The sequence below is a fragment of the Dasypus novemcinctus genome, chromosome 16 (assembly GCF_030445035.2).
Source record: "Dasypus novemcinctus isolate mDasNov1 chromosome 16, mDasNov1.1.hap2, whole genome shotgun sequence".
In the NCBI taxonomy this organism is placed as follows: Eukaryota; Metazoa; Chordata; class Mammalia; order Cingulata; family Dasypodidae; genus Dasypus; species Dasypus novemcinctus.
In genome coordinates this window covers 94,075,490-94,084,507 of record NC_080688.1, presented here as the reverse complement: position 1 = coordinate 94,084,507, position 9,018 = coordinate 94,075,490, and positions in this window count along the sequence as shown.

Sequence of the window (9,018 nt, the reverse complement as noted above, 5' to 3'; positions counted from 1 at the left end):
CATGGCACCCAAGGGCTGGCGGCACTTCAATTGGCCCTCCAGTCCCACTGTTTCCTAGCAGCATGAAACCTAAGGCTTCATGTCCGTGATTTGAGTCCACAGGGCTCCCTCCCTCCTGAAGACAATCCCTGCTCCAGGGAGTTCGTTCTGCCCTGCCGGCCTCTGCAAATGTCCAGCTCCTGCTGTCTGGTCTTGGCTCTCGGCTCTGCATCCACTACATGGACCGTGTCCCCACCTGCTGTGACCAGCACATTTAGATAAGCAGCATCCTACTGCTGCTGTGACATATTACCACACACCTGTGGGCATAAAACAACAAAATCCATCAAAAGCCCTGCAGGAAAGAAGTGTGGCATGGGCCTCTCCGGGTGAACATCAAAGTGTTGGCAGGGCTAGGTCTTCCACCAGCTCCAGGGAAAGTCCACCTGGGCCTTTCCAGCCTCCAGAGGCCGCCGTGCTCCTTGGCTAGCAGCCCCCTCCTCCTCCAGCCAGAAGCAGGGGCTGGGCCATCTCCCACACTCCATTCTGACCACCTACCTCCAAGAACCTTGGCCACCAGTTCACCCAGAACCATCTGCCTCTGCAGGTCAGCTGACTGGCCCCTTCACTCCCTCTGTGGTGGTTGCAGGTTTCTGAGGTTGGGGCATGGGTTCTGGGTCTGGTGGGGGAGGGAGGCACTGAGCTTTCCCTTCTGACTCAGCTCCCCATTGAGCTCCAGCCTCCTCCCCCAGCCCTGCTGGATCTGGCCCCCTTCCCCAGCAGTAGAGTCTCCTGGCCACACACAAGCCCACAGATCCCAGTGACATCGTGCCACAAGCCCTGGAGGGTGGAGTAGCACCCAGGAGGTCCGCGTGAGGACAAGTGCAAGGGCATCCCTCAGGCCATGGCTGGGGTCCACACTGGCTGCCAGTGCACTGAGCTGAAGCCCCCTTGTTCCATGGCGGGTACTGTGCAAAGCAGTCTCTGCCAGGAGTTCTGGACAGAAAAGGGTAGTATGTCCCATTCTGGATTTGGGTTGCCAATTTATCTGGTTTTACTTTGTGGTATATTTTGTTTTGTTTTGTTTTTCGTTTTTAACCAATCCACTAGTTTAAACCCCAAAGGAGAGCATGGGACACCAACCACAGGCCTGTGTGTGAGTTGGGCATTCTCAGTCCCTTCTAATCCCCTCTAAGTCTAAGCTCTCCCAGGCAAAGCACTGCTGTGCTTTTGAAAAAACTGCAATATAAGATAAAAAGATTTGTTGTTCTAGGCTGAATCTTCCATAACCTAAAGAAATGGATTTTTTGACTCATTGGATGAAGTATTACAAGGAAACTAGGAATTTCTGGGATTGAAAAATACACCAGTACAAGAAAGCATGCAAACAATCCCCCAAGTGCAAGGGCAATGACCAGTGAAAAGGATGGTCCAATGATGGGCACTTGATACTGATGACTGTTACACTTAAAATTTCAACTTAAACCTATTGTGTTAGAAATTTCAACTTGGTCTAGTGTTGCAGGGTGCCTAAGAGTTACCTCCTGAGAGCCTCCATGTTGCTCAAATGCGGCCACTCTCTAAGCCAAACTCAGTATATAAATATATTACCTTCCCGCCAGTGTGGGACATGACTCCCAGGGAGGAGCCTCCCTGGCGCTAAGGGATTACTGCCAAGCACTGGCTGGTGATGCAACTAGAAAAAGACCTTGAATAAAAGGGGGAAATGGTAAAGACAAATGAGTTCATATGGCTAAGAGACTTCAAAACGTGTTGGGAGTTCATCAGAGGAGTCAGCTTACACACATCTCGCAGGATCTCAGAAACAGTCAAAGTAGATACAACCCCAGGTAGTGGTTCTCCTGAGGTCTATGGAGGCTCCCAGGTTCTACAGTCATGGCAGATGGCTCTGGAGTTCAGTGCCTTGTCAGTGGGCCCAACTTTGGAATTTGTGCTCCTGAGTGTGATGGAGTTGGACTCAGATGTGACCTCTCTACATGTGCCTCTTCTGTCACTTTTACTGAACCTGTGGTTGGAGCTAGGATTTGTGTATGCTCAGTAGACTTGATTCTCTGGACTGGCCATGTCCCAGTTGGGCCCTGAGCCTCAACAGAGTTGCAATACCTCCTCTCCTTTTTGTTGGACTTACCCAAGTCAGCTGACAGGGAGGTAAGAATGGTCAACTACCACACCAGGGAATTGAGTCTACAACTGCAAGTAGGAGAATCACATACATCAGTCATGTGGGATCTAAGCCCCCTCTCAATTTAGAGATGGAATGGACATCACCATCCCAGGGTCCACAGAATGGAGAAATAAAATATGGATTAGAGTGGAGTTACTGGTCTTCTACTATAGAACTATTGTGACTCTAGCAATGGAAGAAATTGTATTATTGATGTGGAGACAGTGGTCACAGAAGTTGCTGAGGGCAGGGAGGAGGAAGAAGAGGTGTGATACAGGGGCATTTTTGGGATTTGGAGTTATCCTGAATGATATTGCAGGGACAGATGCAGAACATTATATATCTGCCTTATGGACCCACTAAATGGACTGAATGGACTCACTACAATGTAAACTATAATCCGTGCAGTGTAGCAATGCTCCAAAATGTATTCATCAAATGCAATGAATATGGCACACTGATGAAAGAGGCTGTTGATGTGGGAGGAGTGGGCAGGGGGTGTAGAGTGGGGTATATGGGAACCTCCTATATTTTTTAATGTACCATTTTGTGTGATCTATGTATTTTTTTTTAAATACAATAAAAATTGAAAAATAAAAGTATCCACCATTTTATGTAATAAATATATACGCAGTAAAGCTGATTTGTTTAAAAAGAGGCAGTGTGGTGGGGAGAGGGGAGAGAAAGAATATTCCAGAAGCTGAGAGAGAAGCTATTGGTCAAGGAGGGAAGAGCCTGGAGTAACAGTCCTGCAGAGGATGGGATGAGAACTGAACGTGGTCCTGTTAGGAGGCACTGGGACCTGAGGGAGTGCTTGGAAGACCTGGAATCAGGAGCAAGAGGATTCTTCTACTGTTTAAAGAGTTTGGCCACCAAGGGGAGAAAGTGGGGCAGTAGCTTGAAAGAACCAGGGCTGGATTTGGAATTCTTAGGGTTGGCACAACAAAACTTCAGCTGCAGAAAGCCCCTGGTACATACTTGGGAGCATTTGGTCAATACACAAGACTGGTAGCTTCTAGATATTAAAGTCATATGAAAGCATCCTGTTGCACTTTATCATCCCCACCTCACTCAAGAAGTCCTACCAGTCTAAAATCCCATGGTCTTTAGCTGAACCAGGATTCCAGAGTATGCCTACCTGGAGAGCAACCTTTAGGTTACAGTGGCTATGGCCAGCTATCGCTGGCCTCCTTCTCTTCCAGGGAAAGCCAAGCCCATGGTCTGGCCGGGGCTGACATTTGAGGAGTGGGAGCACAGGGAATGGGAGGGCATAAAACTACACATTTTAGGCAATTTCTCAAAAATGTGCTCACCATACTTACAAAATCAAGATAATAAAATACACTCAACAAACTTAAAAATCTAATAGAAGAAAAAAAGACACCTAGGCGAAATAATGAAAATGAACTTTGAACATGGCATGTGAAATAAGGAGGCAAGATGAAACACTCAAAAGCACAAGAAAGGAAGAGATTACTTATGGAACAAGGACTATAAAGGGCTGCCTGGTAGAAGAGACATTTAGACTTGGCCCTGGAAGACACTCTAGCTGCATGCCAGAATTCAAGCTCTCCTCTTACGGTTACATCTGATAGGAAGGGGCTCTCCAGCCAGAAACTCTGCATCCCTGGCACCCAAGGTCTGCCGTACTTAGGCGTAGTTCTGAGACCTTGACTGGCACGGGCACACCTCTTCTCCCTTCTTCTGGTGAGACACAGAGGCAGAGAACTGTGAGGTTCAAAGGGGTCATGGAACCACAAGATAGAGGGAGAAGCGTCCCCAAACCACTTCCAAGAAGAAGCCACCTGGCAGCCAGGAGCACTCCTACTGGGCAGGCATGAGGGAGAAGGTAGAGAAACAGAACTCTACCCTGTGAGTCCTGTTTGTTACTGCAGCCAGTTTCCTCTAACTACTAGAGATGCATCCTCAGAGGATGAAGAAGAGAAAAGAAGGCCTAACATTTATAAAGGAATGGTTTCAAAGAAAGAAAGAAAATAAAAATGTAAGTTTAAATAAGTACTGACCATATAAAATAAAAATATTGATTATACTGGAGATGGGACTGACTCATAGCAAATCCACAGGCACAATATACAGGAGCAGAAATCCCACCGCCCCTGATGATCGTGTATCTCCCTCATGGTCTCCTGCACGAAGTACTCTCCATCTGCTGTGTCACACTCTGTGATTTGACCCCTGAAACTGCACTTGTCTTCTGCTCTTGTCTAAGGCAGGGAAGGCAGAGGGCTCCCTACTGCTTCTCTTTTGGCTTTAGGAGGAAGGACAGTGTTGGGCTGGATGACCTCAAGTGCCCAAGGGAAAAGGTAGCACCCCCGTGGTCATGCAGTTATTGCAAGTGGGTCCTGGCTCCACGCGTGCCTTTCCTCCTTTCCCATACTTTCCCTTGGAAACAGTGGCTAAGAAAACTCCTGCATTCCTGCTTATGGAAGGATTGGCCAGCTGCAATCAGAACTGCTGCCTGTCATCACCCCCTTTGGGCCAGCCATCTGACCTCTCAGAGCCCTGGACCTCAAGGGTGGCTGTTGCCTCAGCTGGCAGAGCTGGCACCGAGACCTGGCAACTGGAAGGACACTCAAAGAGCCATGACTTTTTAAAATGCAAATGTGAGGATGATCCCTTGTGTGTGTGTGTGCATTGTTGTGTACAAAAGAAACATAAATATATACAAAGTAGATGTCTCTAGGTTGTAGGATTATATATGACACTTATTTTATTCTATTTTTAAATTTTGCCAAATTATCTTTGAGTGTGAATTACTTATGATATCGGTACCAGTGTTATTTATAAATAATTTTTAACATCTCTACCACAAAGTATGATGAACTAAATGATTAAGGCAGTGCAGGAACCACTTCTCCTGGAAGAGAGCTACAAACTAGCTGCAAAATTTCCTAACAAGATGTGTTAGTGATGAGGCCAAAGAGCCCAAAATTAGCGAGTGTTTACTTTTTTGTTGAGGTATTATTAAATTACCATAATTCATCATTCTAAAGTGTACAACTCAGGGTCTTTCAGTATATTCAGTTTGTGCACTTACCTCTGTTATCTAACTCCAGAATATATGTATCACTCCAAAAAGGAATCTTATACCCAATAGCAGTCACTCTATTCTCCCCTCCACCCTGGCACCACTAATCTACTTTCTGTCTTTATGGACTTGCCTATTTTAGACAATTTGTATAAGTAGAATCATATAACATGTGGCCTTTTTTATCAGGCTTCTTTCATTTAGCATCATTTTTTCAGAGTTCATCCATAGCATAGTATGGATGGTCAAATAACATACCATTCTATAGGAATACCACCATTTGTTTATTCACACAGTGAGTTTTAGTATACTGTATTTTCATTTTAATTCATCCCAAGCTACTTTCTAGTTTCATATGTGATTTCTTTTTTGCCCATTGCGCATTTAGGAGTACGTTACTTAATTTCCACATATTTGTGACTCTCCAAAATTTCCTTCTGATTTTGATAGCTAATTTCATTCCATTGTGGTCAGAAGAGATACTTTGTATTACTTAAATCTTTTGAAATTGACTGACATTTGTTTTATTGATAAACATATAGTCTATCCTAAAGAAGAGCTTCTCTGTGCACTTGAGAAGCTATTGTTGGGAAACGGACTTTGGCCCAGTGGTTAGGGCGTCCGTCTACCATATGGGAGGTCCGTGGTTCAAACCCCGGGCCTCCTTGACCCGTGTGGAGCTGGCCAGGCACAGCACTGATGCGCGCAAGGAGTGCCGTGCCACGCAAGGGTGTCCCCCGCGTGGGGGAGCCCCACGCGCAAGGAGTGTGCCCGTGAGGAAACCCGCCCAGCGTGAAAAGAAAGTGCAGCCTGCCCAGAAATGGCGCCACCCACACTTCCTGCGCCGCTGACAACAACAGAACCGGACAAAGAAACAAGATGCAGCAAATAGACACCAAGAACAGACAACCAGGGGAGGGGGGGAAATTAAATAAATAAATTTAAAAAAAAAGAGAGAGAAGCTATTGTTGAAAGGAGAGTTCTATAAATATCTGTTTAGTCTAGTTGATTTATAATGTTGTTCAAATCTTTTTCCTTGCTGATCTATCTAGCTGTTCTACACATTACTGACAGAGGGGTATTAAAGTCTCCAACTATTATTGTTAAATTGTCTATTTCTGTCTTCAATTTTATGTGTTTTTGCTTCATTTTTTGTGGTCTCTGTTGCTAGCTGCATATATGTTTATAATTGTTATATTTTCTTGATGGAGTGACCCTTTTATCATTATAAAATATCCTTGTATTTGGTAACAAATTTTATCTTAAGTTCTATTTTATTATTTGTATAGCCATTCTACTTCCCTTTTGCTTATTGTTTGCATAGTATATCTTTTTCCATCCTTTTACTTTCAAACTATTTGTATCCTTATGAGTCTTTTGTAGGCAACCCACAATTGTATCATGTTTATTCAAATCTTCCCATCTCTGCCTTTTGATTAGAGAATTTAACCCATTTACTTTTAATGTAATTATTGATAAAGTAGGATTGATGTGTGCCATTTTTCTATTTGTTTTTATATGTCATGTCTTTCTGTTCTTCAGTTCTCTGTTGCTGTCTTTTTTGTTAAATATATAATAGATATTTTCTACTACATCCTTTTACTTCCCTTGTCTTCTTTTACTACTTATTTTTGGTTATTTTCTTACTGGTTTCCCTGGGAATTACAATTAATAACTTTTTATAAAAGTAGATTTAAGTTCTAGAGAAGTAAATATGGTTATTTCTGTGTATTGAAAAGAGGCATAATCCATGCCCTGTACACTATCCTAACAATATACATTGTAGGAAATGAAGAAAGAAGTTAAGTAGCAAGCAACCCTCTGCAGCACAACAGAATCAGGGCACAAGAACTCTATAAACAATTTTTTAAATTGGACTCAAAATAAGTTTTCTCTTAGCTTCCCAAAAAAATTGTGATCATGATAAACTGCAAAGTAAATATGAAGGATGGGGAGATTAGACTAGAGGGATCCGGAGACCCCGCTCTGACATTCCATAGCTCCATGACATTGGGCAAATTCCTTCATGTGGGAGCACATACAAGCCCTAAAATTTGGAGCAGGAGAGGTCCAAAGTTTCCTCAGTTATAAGGTTTGACACAGCTTTATCTGTAAACTGAATAAATCATGTCTCTCTAATATAGGCACCACTGTTTTTAATGCATATGGATTCTGCTGTGGTTAATAAAAACACAAATCATTTAAACATGTAGCTAATTCACAGTAGCATTTTGTTATTTTGTGTGTTGTTCTTGTATTCTGTGACCTTGCCAAACTCACTTATTACTTGAAAGGATTTTTTTGTAAAGTCCTTGGGATTTTCTATGTATACAATCACATCAGCTGCAAATAGGCACAGTTTTATTTCTTCCTTTCCAATCTGGGTGTCTTGTATTTCTTTTTCTTCCTTTAATTGCAGTGGTTAGATCTTCTACTACTATGTTGAACAAAAGTGAACATTTTATCTTTATTCTGATCTTGAAGAGAAAATCCTCAATCTTTCACCATTAAGTATGATAAAAGCTGTTGGTTTTTTGGTAGATGCCATTTGTTAAGTTGAAGTTTTCTTCTATTCCTAGTTTGCTGAAAGTTTTTGTCAAGAATAGGTGTTGGATTTTGTCAAATGCTTTCTTCTGTGACAATTGATATAATATAATCCTACAATTTTTCTCAGCCTGTTGATATGATGGATTAAATTGATTTCTGAATATTGATCTAGTCTTGCATCCCTAGAATACACCCCACTTAGTCATGGTGTATAATTCTTTTTATACAGCTCTGGATTTGGTTTGCTAAGATTTTGGTGATGATTTCTGTGTCTGTGTTCATGAGAGATATTGGTCTATATTTTTCTTTTTTTATTTCATTTTGCATTTTCTCTATTAATACACACTAAAAGTATAATTACTCTCATATGAAGGTCTGGTAATTATTTATGCTTTTAAAAAGTCCTTTTACTTCAAAATGCTTGTAATATCCAGGTTAAATGATTATTAATATCCCTTTCACTTTTACAGAAACACTGCTCAGTTTATGAAGAATGCTGAGGCATTGGAAATCGATGAAAATATACAATTTCTTATCCTGGCACAAAAGTGACACTCCCCACTCCATCGTACCTGTCGCAAGCACCAGGTGATGCATCAAGAACCAGCCTGGTGAAGATAGTGAGCATCAGAATTTCTTAAAAGCAAGTGGACCTCCAAGAGGAGAGAAAAGAAATGGAAAAACCAGTTTGCCTTCAAACTCCCTCCCAGTAACTTCAATATTTGTGGGGAGAGGGGGATCTGAAAGTATATAATGTAAAGAAAGTGCAATGAAGTAATTTCTTATTTGACCAAGTTGTTTCTTAGGTATAAAGAAAGGCAACAATGAATATTCTCAAGCATTCAGTGTCTCGGGTATATAGCATCTTGGTGGCCTTCTTGGTGAGATGAGCCCAAGCATAGAGCTCATAAAAGGAGAAAAATGTGGTAAAAACTTATTGGTTAGCAATGTATCAATGAAAATACAGAATTAAGTTTTTTTAAGTTAATTTTTCTTGAGATGGAAAAATAATGATATAACTAACAAAATGAAGGTAGAATGAGGGAGGCTAGAAGGAGCTCTAACTTTTTATGATCTATAAATAAAGAGTAAAAAGATACTGTCTAAATTTAAAATGTGTTACAGTTATAAGAATGACTCCAGCTTCTCAATTTTTTATAATCTTATTTTGTAATCATGATGATCAACTATTTAAAGTTTAGCAATTCTTCTGATTTCACTTAATTTTGTTTTTATCAATAAAATTCAAGTAAAATTA